At 40.6% G+C, this 13781-nt stretch overlaps 1 long non-coding RNA gene across 1 annotated transcript in view; it reads left to right on the top strand.

The window, feature by feature from the left end:
• The window catches only part of LOC120057369, a 133657-nt gene that overhangs the window by 57417 nt on the left and 62459 nt on the right, over positions 1–13781 (top strand). The window contains exon 2 of the long non-coding RNA XR_005477910.1: positions 6705–6768. This is a non-coding gene — a long non-coding RNA (uncharacterized LOC120057369). The remainder of the gene's footprint in view (positions 1–6704; positions 6769–13781) is intronic.

Here is a 13781-nt window from a genome sequence, read left to right as displayed (position 1 = left end):
GGCCATTGGAAGAGGATTTTTCACGTTCTCCATGGAGAGGTGTGTCACAGCTTGAGGATGCCTCATAATACAGCCTGGGCTCATAGACTACACGTAACATAGTACATTTAAATCCGGGACACTCAAATTAGTATGATATGTTACGTTTGGTATGGTTACATACAGTGCATTCGGAAAGTATTAAGACCCCTAACTTTTTCCACATTTTGTTACGTTACAGAATTACTCGTTTTGTTCCCCTCATCAATCGACACACAATACCCTATAATGACAAAGCAAATAAATGTTTTCTTATTATTTATTCTTCTTATTATGATTTTTTACCCCTTTTTCTACCCAATTGGTAGTTACAGTCTTGTCCCATCACTGCATCTCCCGTACAGACTCGGGAGAGGCGAATGTTGAGAGCCGTGCATCTTCCGAAACACAACCCCGCCAAGACGCACTGATTCTTGACACAATGCTTGCTAAACCCGGAAGCCAGCCGCACCAAACACTATACACCTGGTAACCTTGTCAGCGTGCATTGCACCCGGCCACAGGAGTTGCTAGAGCGCAACTCCTGGACCACCCAGCCTGGACCACCCAGCTGGCTAAACCCTCCCCTAAACCGGACAACGCTGGGCCAATTGTGTGCTGCCTCATGGGTCTCCTGGTCGGGGCCAGTGTGACACAGCCTGGGATCGAACCAGGATCTGTAGGGATGCAGTGCCTTAAACCGCTGCGCGGTTTCATATTTACGTGAGCATTCAAACCTTTTGCTATGAGACTCGATATTGAGCTCAGGTACATCCTTTTTCCATTGATCATCCTTGAGATGTTTCTACAACTTGATTGGAGTCCACCTGTGGTAAATTCAATTGATTGAACAGGATTTGGAAAGACACACACTTGTCTATATAAGGCCCCACATTTGACAGTGCATGCCAGAGCAAAAACCAAGCCATGATGTCAAAGGAATTGTCCGTAGAGCTCCGAGACAGGATTGTGTCAAGGCACAGATCAGGGGAAGGGTACTGAAAAATATCTGTAGCATTGAAACCAACAAGAGTCTTCCTAGAGCTGGCCACCCGGCCAAACTGAGCAATCGAGGGAGAAGGGCATTGGTCAGGGAGGTAACCAAGAATCCGATGGTCACTCTGACAGAGCTCCAGAGTTCCTCTGTGGAGATGGGAGAACCTTCCAGAAGGGGAACCATCTCTGGCACCTAAAGACAGGCACCTAAAGACTCTCAGACCATGAGAAACAAGATACTCTGGTCTGATGAAATCAAGATTGAACTCTTTGACCTGAATGACAAGCATAACGTCTGGAGGAAATCTGACACCATCCCTACGGTAAAGCAAGGTTGTGACAGCATCATGCTGTGGTGAGGTTTTTTAGCGGGAGGGACTGGGTGACTTGTTAGGATCGAGGGAAAAATAAACAGAACAAAGTACAGAGAGAACCTGCTCCAGACTGCTCAGTACGTGTGCAACGACACTCCCCACCCAACCTGACAGAGCTTGAGAGGATCTGCAGCGAAGAATGGGATAAACTCCCCCAAAACAGTTGTGCCAAGCTTGTAGCGTCATACCCAAGAAGACTCGAGGCTGTAATCGCTGCCAAAAGTATTTTGTAACGTGTCTGAAAGTACTGAGTAAAGTACTGAGTAAAGTGTCTGAATACTTATGTAAATGTGATAATTCCATTTTTTTTCTGTGTTTATTTTTGATTTCAAAAATACTGTTTTGGTATGTCATTATGGGGTATTGTGTGTAGATTGATGAGGAAAAAAACAACTGAATACACTTTAGAAGAAGGCTCTAACATAACAAAATGTGGAAAAAGTCAAGGGGTCTGAATACTTTTCAAATGCACCGTAAGACAGAAGGTTACATAAGGAAATCTTTTTTTGATGCACCTGTTCGTCAATTTAAGTAACATAATGAAAAAATCCCCATCATAATCCAGCAGTTAAGCTAGAGATATGTCAATCCAATGCATCCGCCTCTGTCGGCCTCCCGCATCTGCGGTGAAAGGTGGCCGAGCTACACCGGTGTTTGTCAGACCATGAGACATCCCGAAAATCGGGTTGGCTAACAGTTTTAGTAACTAATATGACCCCTCTATATAAGGATGAGAATCTCACAAACACGATGGCTTTCTCCATTTTGCTCTACAATCCCCACAAGCCCAACGGGACTCGTCTGAAGTCAGTACCGCCGATGTGACAACCAATATAGGAAATAAACTTCAAAACCGTATTCCTTCTGATACATTTTCTGACTGTCTGTTTTGTAATTTATGAATGTGTTATTCAATTTAGTACCTTGTCTACTACTACTACTTTTTAGCAACTTTGCAACTATAATTTATGAATGTGTTAGCAATTTAGTACCTTGTCTACTACTACTACTTTTTAGCAACTTTGCAACTATCCTTCCCCTAATCCTAACCCTTTTAGCTAACCCTTTTAGCTTAAACCTTCTTTGGGCTATAGTAGTAGGCCAAATGAAATATTTTATCAAAACATTTGTACATCATTTTTTTGTCCTAAAATTCAAAATCAAATAGCTAAATAATCCATGGTATGACCGTCTTAAAACAATTCCAACGAAAGGAGGGTGGTTGGTCGGGATAGATGGATGGGTGAGTGTACAATGTGAACTTTAGCATTTTAGCAATTTAGTACCTTGTCTACTACTACTACTTTTTAGCAACTTTGCAACTATCCTTCCCCTAACCCTTTTAGCTAACCCATCCCCGTCCCCTAACCTTAACCTAACTTCTAACCTTAAACCTAAACTTAACCCTAACCCCTAGCCTAGCTAAAATTAGCCAGCTAGCTAATGTTAGCCACCTAGCTAACGTTAGGCACAACAAATTGGAATTCGTAACATATCATATGTTTTGCAAATTCGTAACATATTGTAGGTATTGCAATTCGTATATGTTGTACAAAATTGCAATTCGTAACATCTCATACGAAATGGATGATGGACATCCACAAATGAATGCATACCATACGAAACGTAACATATCATACTATAAGGAGTGTTGCGGATTTACGAACAGAATAATACGAAATGCTCTGAGACCAGGTTGCATAATCATGTCTTGTGCAATATTGCACCACATCTACAAACTACGACTGATCACTCTACCTCCCAACGATGGAAATCCAGAAACTGACGATGACAGTGACATTGACGACAGTGATATTGACACTGATGGAGACAACGGCGATGATGATGCCAGCACTTTCCGCCAGCACTTTGCCAACGTTAATTTTAGGTAGGCTCGCATAGCAATCTCCACACTTCGTTTTGGCGCAGTGTCAGCAGAATGGTCTCGCAGAACCCAATATCTAGCTCAGGGTTTCCCAAACACCAAGGGGTGCATGTTTTGGTTTTTACCCCTAGCAATACACAGTTGATTTGATCATTTGAATCAGCTGTGTAGTGTTAGGGCAAAAAACTAAACATGCACCCCTTGGTGTCCCCAGGACTGAGTTTGGGAAATGCTGATCTAGCTACAGATAAACATTTAAGCTAAGAGAGAACATAATACAGATATGCCATAGTGGGCTAACATTTAAGTACAGGTTCGATTACTGTGAACAAATAAACACACCGAGTTATTTCTTAAGCTTTTTTATTGTAAGAGAGTAATATGCCTCCTGCAAACAAAATACTTTTATTAAAAATGTTGATTTCTCCCGTTGAGGCTGCGCAATGTCCTCCTCAGGGTTTTTGGAACCAGACCTTCTGGGGAGCTGCTGGTGGGTGGTGCGTCCTGCAGCAACTGTGAGGTGGTCCCCTCAGATGCTGTGCCAGACGCTGAAGCGAGAGATGTGCTGCAACAAAATAGTGTTGGTTTTCAGTTTATCTTACTTATGTCCAATAGAAAATATAATTTGTTAATCAAAATATCATGAGAATAAAAGTGTTTGAAATTCAACAATGAACTTAAATCCTACTTATTGTGTTGCTCGGTGACGCTCAAACGTTCAGTGTCTTGGCCCTCTCCAATGCCCGAGATGGTCACATTTGAGCGCCCCAGGTAGTTAAACGCATTGAGAGGTTTAGGTGGAGGGCCACCTCCTGAATGTAGAGAATTCCTATTAGACAACAAAATAGTCTACTATACAGTGTACATACCATAGCAACTGAACTTAAGCCTACCTGTTTTTTCCGTTTCTCCAACCAACATTTTGATAGGATGGTGTACCAGCATTATTCCACATTCTTCAAACAGGAAAATTTAAATATGCGGTTTATTGATTCGGAAATGGCCCTCCACGTGTTTTTTCTTGTGCTGGTCAATGTAGGACAAAATTTGCTGTTGATAATACTTTTTGTATTTTTCTATTTGCTCTTAGAGTAAAATACTTTCATCCACCTGCCAGTTCGTTTTTCTTTTTATTACCATGAATGCCACAAAATATTACATGTTGTGATTAAAAAGCTAGAAGCCAAAAACGGATTGGTAGTTCTATGTAAAGAGGGTAATGTGAGACAGCTGTTCAACATGTTATCTCAAGCTAATCTCTCAAACTAATTGGATGATTAGCCTATTTCTCACCACAGTGCCAACCTTTCATGCACCGGTGTGCCTGGGAGTATTATATAATCTAAATAGGCCTAATAACCAATGGTAAAATTGTCCGACACAATTATGATTATATTTTATGATGATTACATTTTAATATAACAATAAAAACCAGACATATGTAACAGCCTACAAAACAAACATGACGCTATGTTGATAGGCCTATAATTGGTTTGATATTAGTGTTGCATCAGTCTTGATTTTGGAAATGTGGAATCCACTTTTCTACTTGAAAAACTACAAAATGTCATCCCATGTCGTAAAAGCATGCTGAGATCAACTCATAAGTAACTCATCGCTGAGAACAGGGGAGAGACGTTGGGTAACTAACTACCTGTTATGTCTTACTCTGAGCTGTGAGTAAATTAGGTCACACAAACCATTTCAATAGGGTTGAGGTCGGGTAATTGTAGACGCCAGGTCATCTGATGCACCACTCCATCACTCTCCTTCTTGGTCAAATAGGCCTTACACAGTCTGGAGGTGTGTTGGGTCATTGTCCTGTTGAAAAACAAATGATTGTCCCACTAAGCGCAAACCAGATGGGAAGGTGTATCGCTACAGAATTCTGTAGTAGCCATGCTAGTTGTGTGCCTTGAATTCTGAATAAATCAGAACCATGCAGAACCATGCTTCACGGTGGGAACCACACATGCAGAGATCATCCGTTCACCTACTCTGCTTCTCACAAAGACACGGCAGTTGGAACCAAAAAATCTCCAATATGGACTCATCAGACCAAGGGACAGATTTCCACCGGTCTAATGTCCATTGCTTGTGTTTCTTGGCCCAAGCAAGTCTCTTCTTCTCATTTGTGTCCTTTAGTAGTGGTTTCTTTGCAGCAATTTGACCATGAAGGCCTGATTCACGGAGTCTCCTCTGAAGAGTTGATCTTGAGATGTGTCTGTTACTTGAACTCTCTGAAGCGTTTATTTGGGCTGCAATTTGTGAGGCTGGTAACTCTAATGAACTTATCCTCTGCAGCAAAGGTAACTCTGGTACTTCCTTTCCTGTGGTGGTCCTCAAGAGAGTCATAATAACGCTTGATGGTTTTTGTGTCTGCACTTGAAGAAACTTTCAAAGTTGATGGACTGTTGTTTTTCTTTGCTTATTTGAGCTGTTTTGGTATTTTACCAAATAGGGCTATCTTCTGTATACCACCCCTACCTTGTCACAACACAACTGATTGGCTCACACTCATTAAGAAGGAAATAAATTCCACAAATCAACTTTTAACAAGGCACATCTGTTAATTGAAATGCATTCCAGGTGACTATCTCATGAAGCTGGTTGAGAGAATTCCATTAGTGTTCAAAGCTGTCATCAAATATATTTTAACACTTTTTGGTTACTATATGATTCCATTTGTGTAATTTCATAGTTTGGATGTCTTCACTATTATTCTACAATGTAGAAAATAATAAAAATAAAGAAAAACCCTGGAATGGGTAAGTGTGTCCAAAAACGTTTGACTGGTACTGTATGTAAATAAGATATTTCTGTCTTTCATTTTCAATAGATTTGCAAACATTTCTAAAAACATGTTTTCGCTTTGTCATTATGGGGTATTGTGTGTAGATGGGTGACCAAAAATATATATTGAATCCAATTTGAATTCAGGCCGTAACACAACAAAATGTGGAATAAGTCGAGGGGTAAGAATACTTTCTGAAGGCACTGTATACACCTTCAGGTCATGCTACATCAACTGCTGACTGTGGTCGGAGGAGTATTCTAAATCCGCAAGCATTGCAGTTAACAGACATTATACTATAGCTATGCTTATATTTGTGCTATTTTGATTGTGTAGGCCTATGCTTGAACATGTTCTTCAGGTGGGATCAAGACCTATCTCTGCACCCCCCTGTATCACCCACTTCAACACTAAATCAGATGTCTCCACTGTCTGTAGTAAAAATGCACAGGAATCATGGACATTGAGATTACAGGGATGTGCAATAATATATTATGTGTAATGTTCATTAAGTGTAATGATGATTAGGTGGATGTGTAATACACTTTTTTAAAGGGGGGGTACTATCTAATCTACTCATAGAAACACAAAGTTATTGACCTCCTCTGACTTCCCCTCTTTGTTCTGTGCTCTGTAGGTGGCTGAGTCAACCTTTGTCTTAATGAGGAAATGGAGATGGTCTATCGTCAATGGTTTTTATGGTAAGTGCTCTTACTCTGTTATTCTTAATCAACTCAGATTCACTACCAGGCCTGGTCTGCAGGTGTCAGTCACACGCCCATCTCCTGCAGCTGTGATCCACTGGGCTGCATACAGCACTAGCAGCAGCTGAAAAATATCCAATCAGGTTCTACACTCCCCTTCACATCCTCCCATCCCCTCCCTACTCAACACATGACGCAGCAGAATCTTGAACGCTCGAGATGTGAGTGAGAGAAGAAATAGTAAAAAGACAAAAGGGATCGGTTTTATGGCACACGCATACGCTCGCACACACGCACACACACACACTGACACAAACACAAACACACGTCCTTGGAATCAGCCGCATTCCAGCCCTCTTCAGTCAGACTACCAGAGCTCTGAGTCACCTAACCATATAAAATCAAATGATATCAAAGTTTATTTGTCAAGTACACAGATTGGCAGATGATATCACAGGTGCGAAATGCCTGTGTTTCTAGCTCCAACAGTGCAGTAATACCTAGCAATACTTAAACAATAGACACATAATCCAAAAAGTAAAAAATAATGATATTAATAAGAAATATCAGAGTGAGAAATGTCAGAGTCCGGAATATAAATATAAATAAATATACAGTACCGGTCAAAAGTTTGGACATACCTACTCATTCAAGGTTTATTTTTTATTTATTTTTATTCAAGGTTTAGTTTTTATACATTATAGAATAAGAGTGAAGACATGAAATGTCACATATGACACATATGGAATCATGTAGTAACCAAAAAGGTGTTAAACAAATCTTTTATATTTGAGGTTCTTCAAAGTAGCCACCCTTTGCCTTGATGAAAGCTTTACACACTCTTGGTATTTCATAATTGTGATGTCTATATATACAGTTGAAGTCGGAATTTGACATAAACTTAGGTTGGAGTCATTAACCTGTTATGGCTGCAGGCCGGTGTCGGTACACTTATGACAACAGCCCGTCCAAGTGCAGGGCGCGAAATTCAAAAGATATTTTTTAGAAATATTTAACTTTCACACATTAACAAGTCCAATACAGCAAATGAAAGATAAACATCTTGTGAATCCAGCCAACATGTCCGATTTTTTAAATGTTTTACAACGAAAACACCACGTATATTTATGTTAGCTCACCACCAAATACAAAAAAGCACAGACATTTTTCACAGCACAGGTAGCATGCACAAAACCAACCAAACTAACCAAGAACCAACCAAACTAACCAAGAAACAACTTCATCAGATGACAGTCTTATAACATGTTATACAATAAATCTATGTTTTGTTCGAAAAATGTACATATTTGATGTATAGATCATAGTTTTACATTGCAGCTACAATCGGAAATAGCACCGAAGCAGCTAGAACAATTACAGAGACCAAATTGAAATACCTAAATACTCATCATAAAACATTTATGAAAAATACATGGTGTACAGCAAATGAAAGACAAACATCTTGTGAATCCAGCCAATATTTCCGATTCTTTAAGTGTTTTACAGCGAAAACACAATATAGCATTATATTAGCTTACTACAATAGCCTACCACACAACCCATAGCCTACCACACAACCCCATTCATTCAATTCAACGTTAGCGATGGCGAATAAACCAGCAAAAGATATTAATTTTTTCACTAACCTTCATAAACTTCATCAGATGACAGTCCTATAACATCATATTACACAATACATATATGGTTTGTTCGAAAATGTGCATATTTAGAGCTGAAATACGTGGTTATACAATGTGACCATGTAGCAATTATTTTCCAGAATCTCCGTATATGTTTCTGACACTCACCTATTCTGACCAAATAACTATTCATAAACTTTACTAAAAAATACATGTTGTATAGGAAATAATAGATACACTAGTTCTTAATGCAATCGCCGTGTTAGAATTCTAAACATAACTTCAGTACGACATGCAGCTTACGTTATAGCGAGAGATCGCCCAAAATCTGGGCGCAAACTAATAGTAAACATGTTCGACAGATATATGAAATAACATCATAAATGGGTCCTACTTTTGATGATCTTCCATCAGAATGTTGTACAAGGGGTCCTTTATCCAGAACAATCGTTGTTTGGTTTTAGAATGGCATTTTTCCCTCTCGAATGAGCAAGCAAAACTAGCCAAGTGGCGCTAAGCTCTCCTTCGTCACCAAACGCAAAGAACGCAACACGCCTAAACTCCCGAAAAAATTTCAATAATCTAATAAAACTATATTGAAAAAACATACTTTACGATGATATTATCACATTTATCAAATAAAATCAAAGCCGGAGATATAAGACGTCTATAACGAATGCTTTTCAGAAGCCAATACTGGTGACCTTTATGCGCTTCCTGAACAAAGGAATTCTGGGGTCATGTCATTCCAAGCTCTCTCTTTTGACCATAGAAATACCTAGAAACCCCATTTCACCTCTCACAGCCTATTGACATCTAGTGGAAGGCGTATGAAGTGCATGTATACTAATAGATATCAGTATACATGCATATCAAGCACATTTATAGGCAGGCCCTGGAACAGAGCCTCGATTTCAGATTTTTCACTTTCTGACAGGACGTTTGCTGCAAAATGAGTTCTGTTTTACTCACAGATATAATTCAAACGGTTTTAGAAACTTGAGAGTGTTTTCTATCCAATAGTAATAATAATATGCATATTGTACGAGCAAGAATTGAGTACGAGGCCATTTGAAATGGGCACCTTTTATCCAAGCTACTCAATACTGCCCCTGCAGCCCAAAGAAGTTAAAACTCATTTTCACCAACTCCACAAATTTCTTGTTAACAAACTATAGTTTTGGCACGTCGGTTAGGATGTCTACTTTGTGCATGACACAAGTAATTTTTTCCAACAATTGTTTACAGACGGATTATTTCACTTATAATTCACTGTATCACAATTCCAGTGGGTCAGAAGTTTACATACACTAAGTTGACTGTGCCTTTAAACAGCTTGGAAAATTCCAGAAAATGATGTCATGGCTTTAAAAGCTTCTGATAGGCTAATTGACACCATTTGAGTCAATTGGAGGTGTACCTGTGGATGTATTTCAAGGCCTACCTTCAAACTCAGTGCCTCTCGGCTTGACATCATGGGAAAATAAACAGCCAAGACCTCAGAAAAAAAATGGTAGACCTCCACAGGTCTGGTTCATCCTTGGGGGCAATTTCCAAATGCCTGAAGGTACCACGTTCATCTGTACAAACAATAGCACGCAAGTACAACAACTATGGGACCACGCAGCCATCATATCGCTTAGGAAGCAGACGCGAACTGTATCCTAGAGATGAATGTACTTTGGTGTGGAAAGTGCAAATCAATCCCAGAACAACAGCAAAGGACCTTGTGAAGATGCTGGAGGAAACAGGTACAAAAGTATCTATATCCACAGTAAAACGAGTCCTATATCGACATAACCTGAAAGGCCGCTCAGCAAGGAAGAAGCCACTGCTCCAAAACCGCCATAAAAAAAGCCAGACTGTAGTTTGCAACTGCACATGGGGACAAAGATTGTACTTTTTGGAGAAATATCCTCTGGTCTGATGAAACAAAAATAGAACTGTTTGGCCATAATGACCATCGCTATGTTTGGAGGAAGAAGGGGAGGCTTGCAAGCCGAAGAACATCATCCCAACCGTGAAGCACATGGGTGGCAGCATCATGTTGTGGGGGTGCTTTGCTGCAAGAGGGACTGGTGCACTTCACAAAATAGATGGCATCATGAGGCTGGAAAATTATGTGGATATGTTGAAGCAACATCTCAAGACATCAGTCAGAAAGTTAAAGCTTGGTCGCAAATGAGTCTTCCAAATGGACAATGACCCCAAGCAGACTTCCAAAGTTGTGGAAAAAATGGCTTAAGAACAACACTGTCAAGGTTTTGGTGTGGCCATCATAAAGCCCTGACCTCAATCCCATAGAAAATGTGTGGGCAGAACTGAAAAGCGTGTTCGAGCAAGTAGGCCTACAAACCTGACTCATGTACACCAGCTCTGTCAGGAGGAATGGGCCAAAATTCACCCAACTTATTGTGGGAAGCTTGTGGAAGGCTACCCGAAACGTTTGACTCAAGTTAACCTCTCTAGGGGGTGGCCAACATCCGGTGAAATTGCAGAGCGCCAAATTCAAAAACAGAAATATTCATAATAAAAAAATCATAAAATATACAAGTATTATACATCGGCTTAAAGATGAACTTCTTGTTAATCCAACCGTTGTGTCAGATTTCAAAAAGGCTTTACGGTGAAAGCATACCATGTGATTATCTGAGGACAGCACCCAGCACACCGAAACATTACAAACAGTTACCAGCCAAGTAGAGGAGTAACAAAAGTCAGAAATAGCAATACAATTAATCACTTACCTTTGATGATCTTCATATGATTGCACTCACAAGACTCCCAGTTACCCAATAAATGTTTGTTTTCTTCGATAAAGTCCCTCTTTATATCCAAAAACCTCAGTTTAGTTGGCGCATTTTGTTCAGTAATCCAATGTCTCCAAGGCGGTCACAACAGGCAGACGAAAAATCCCAAAAGTATCAGTAAGGTTCGTAGAAACATGTCAAACGATGTTTATAATCAATCCTCAGGTTGTTTTCAGTCATAATAATCAATAAAATTTCAACCGGACAATAGCTTCGTCAATATAAAAGAAAAACAAGAAAGGTGCGCTCTCGGTCGCGCGCAGCAAACAGGTCTGGGGACTTTCCACTATCCACTCACTCAGAGTGGTCTTACTCTCTCATTCTTCAGAAATCAAGCCTGAAACAATTTCTGAAGACTGTTGACATCTAGTGGAAGCCATAGGAAGTGCAATCTGAGTTCTAAGTCATTGGATACTGTAAAGGCAGTCAATGGAAAACTACAAACATAAAAAATCGCACTTCCTGGATGGATTTTGTTCAGGTTTTCGCCTGCCATATCAGTTCTGTTATACTCAGACATTATTTTAAGTTTTGGAAACTTTAGAGTGTTTTCTATTCAATCCAATATATGCATATCCTAGCTTCTGAGCCTGAGTAACAGGCAGTTTACTTTGGGCATTCTTTTCATCCGGAGGTGAAAATAGTGCCCCCTACCCTAGTGAGGTTAAACAATTTAAAGGCAATGCTTCCAAATACTAATTGAGTGTATGTAAACTTCTGACCCACTGGGAATATGAAATAAATAAAAGCTGAAATAAATAATTCTCTCTACTATTATTCTGACATGTCACATTCTTAAAATAAAGTGGTGATCCTAACTGACCTAAAACTGAATTTTTACTCGGATTAAATGTCAGGAATTGTGAAAAACTGAGTTTAAACGTATTTGGCTAAGGTGTATGTAAACTTCCGACTTCAACTGTATATGTAATGGTGTGTTTAGACAGTCTGAACAGTATATGAATAGAAAAGGTGTGTACAGCAGTAGTTATATAGGATGAGACATGACTACAATACCCTATGTACAAAAAATGGGTAAAACAGTATGTAAACATTATTAATGTGACCAGTGTTCAATGACTCTAGGGCAGCAGTCTCTAAGGTGCAGGGTAGAGTACAGGCTAGTAACAGTGACTAAGGTTCAGAGCATGGTACTGGGCGGAGGCCGGCTAGTGATGACTAACAGTCTGATGGCCTGGAGATAGAAGCCGTTTATCAGTCTCTCGGTCCAAGCTTTGATGCACATGTATTGTCTCCGCCGTCCGTGGCTCGGGTGGCTGAGGTCCTTAAATGTCCATAAAGGCCACACAGCAACAAAGGAAGTGTGTGTGTGTGTGTGTGTGTGTGTGTGTGTGTGTGTGTGTGTGCCAAAGATGATGGACCACAGCACCACCCAGTGACACATGCCTTCTGAAGAATGAACAGAGCTCAAATTTAGATATGGAAAGAATGTGTCTCAAAATGATGCACATGACTTAGATAGAGTATGTCGGCTGAGAGGGTGAAGATGTAGTGAGAAAGATCATGACTCAACCGCTCTCCTCCTCCCCTTCCCCCTCGTCCTCCTGGCTATGTCAGACCTAGATTGATGTTAGTGATGATCCTATTACTGTACTTTGTGATTAGTCTATCTGGGACTGGGAGGATCTGAGCCAGAGCCAGAGCCACGGATGGGCATGTCCTGACCTGTTGCCTGGAGCTCTCTTACCCTGGCAGCCCAGAGTGCCCTCCACTCCCTGGCCGCAAACAAAGGGGCACAGTCCCACCTCACCTACCAACCTGCCCTCCCGCACACCGACCTGCCCGCCTCAACCAGGGGGGACAGCAGCAGCCAATAGCACCTCTCAGCCAGCCAGTGTTCGAATGGTTTGAGACAGGCATTCAGCCAATCAGACTGCACTGCAGCAAAGATCGCAGTGGCACTAACAAACAGAGAGAGAGAGAGAGAGAGAGGGAAAGAGGGAGAGAGAGAATGATAGAACGATAGAGAAAAAACCTATCAGACACAGACAGAGGAATTTAGAAAAAAGTTCAGGGAGAGGGAGAAACTCAGGTAGAATCTGTTGATTAAATTATTAGGATGACTGACTGCATTGTTTGAATCTATTTAAGGGCGATTCACAGGTACAATGTTAAAAATTGTAAGTCCATAAACAGCTCACAGAAAAAATTGACCTGTGCTGAAGCTGAATCATATACTGTATTCCTTTTACGAAGGTTTTCTATAACGCCATCTGATATATCAATACAGACAGAGAAAACAAAATTGTGATTGTTACAGTGATTTAATTCCAGACAGACTTTATTGAGAGTCTGGACACAGGCTGATTAAACGTCCTCACCTCCTTTTCATTCCAGCCTTGACCGTTGCCCGATTTAACATACACTTTTCACCAGGGACCCAACTTTCACTGGGGACGGGGACGGGGATGGGGGTGGACATGTCCCACCCACATTCTGAAAATGCATTTTTGTACCTCCCCAGTTTTATCATTGGAATATGATACAAAATGAGGCAATGGTGTGCATTAGGACCATGCGGACACCTCCGAGTGGTCGG

The sequence above is a fragment of the Salvelinus namaycush genome, chromosome 12 (genome assembly GCF_016432855.1).
Source record: "Salvelinus namaycush isolate Seneca chromosome 12, SaNama_1.0, whole genome shotgun sequence".
Lineage (NCBI taxonomy): Eukaryota > Metazoa > Chordata > Actinopteri > Salmoniformes > Salmonidae > Salvelinus > Salvelinus namaycush.
The sequence above is the reverse complement of the archived record's forward strand: the minus strand, read 5'-3'. Positions and strand labels throughout refer to the sequence as shown.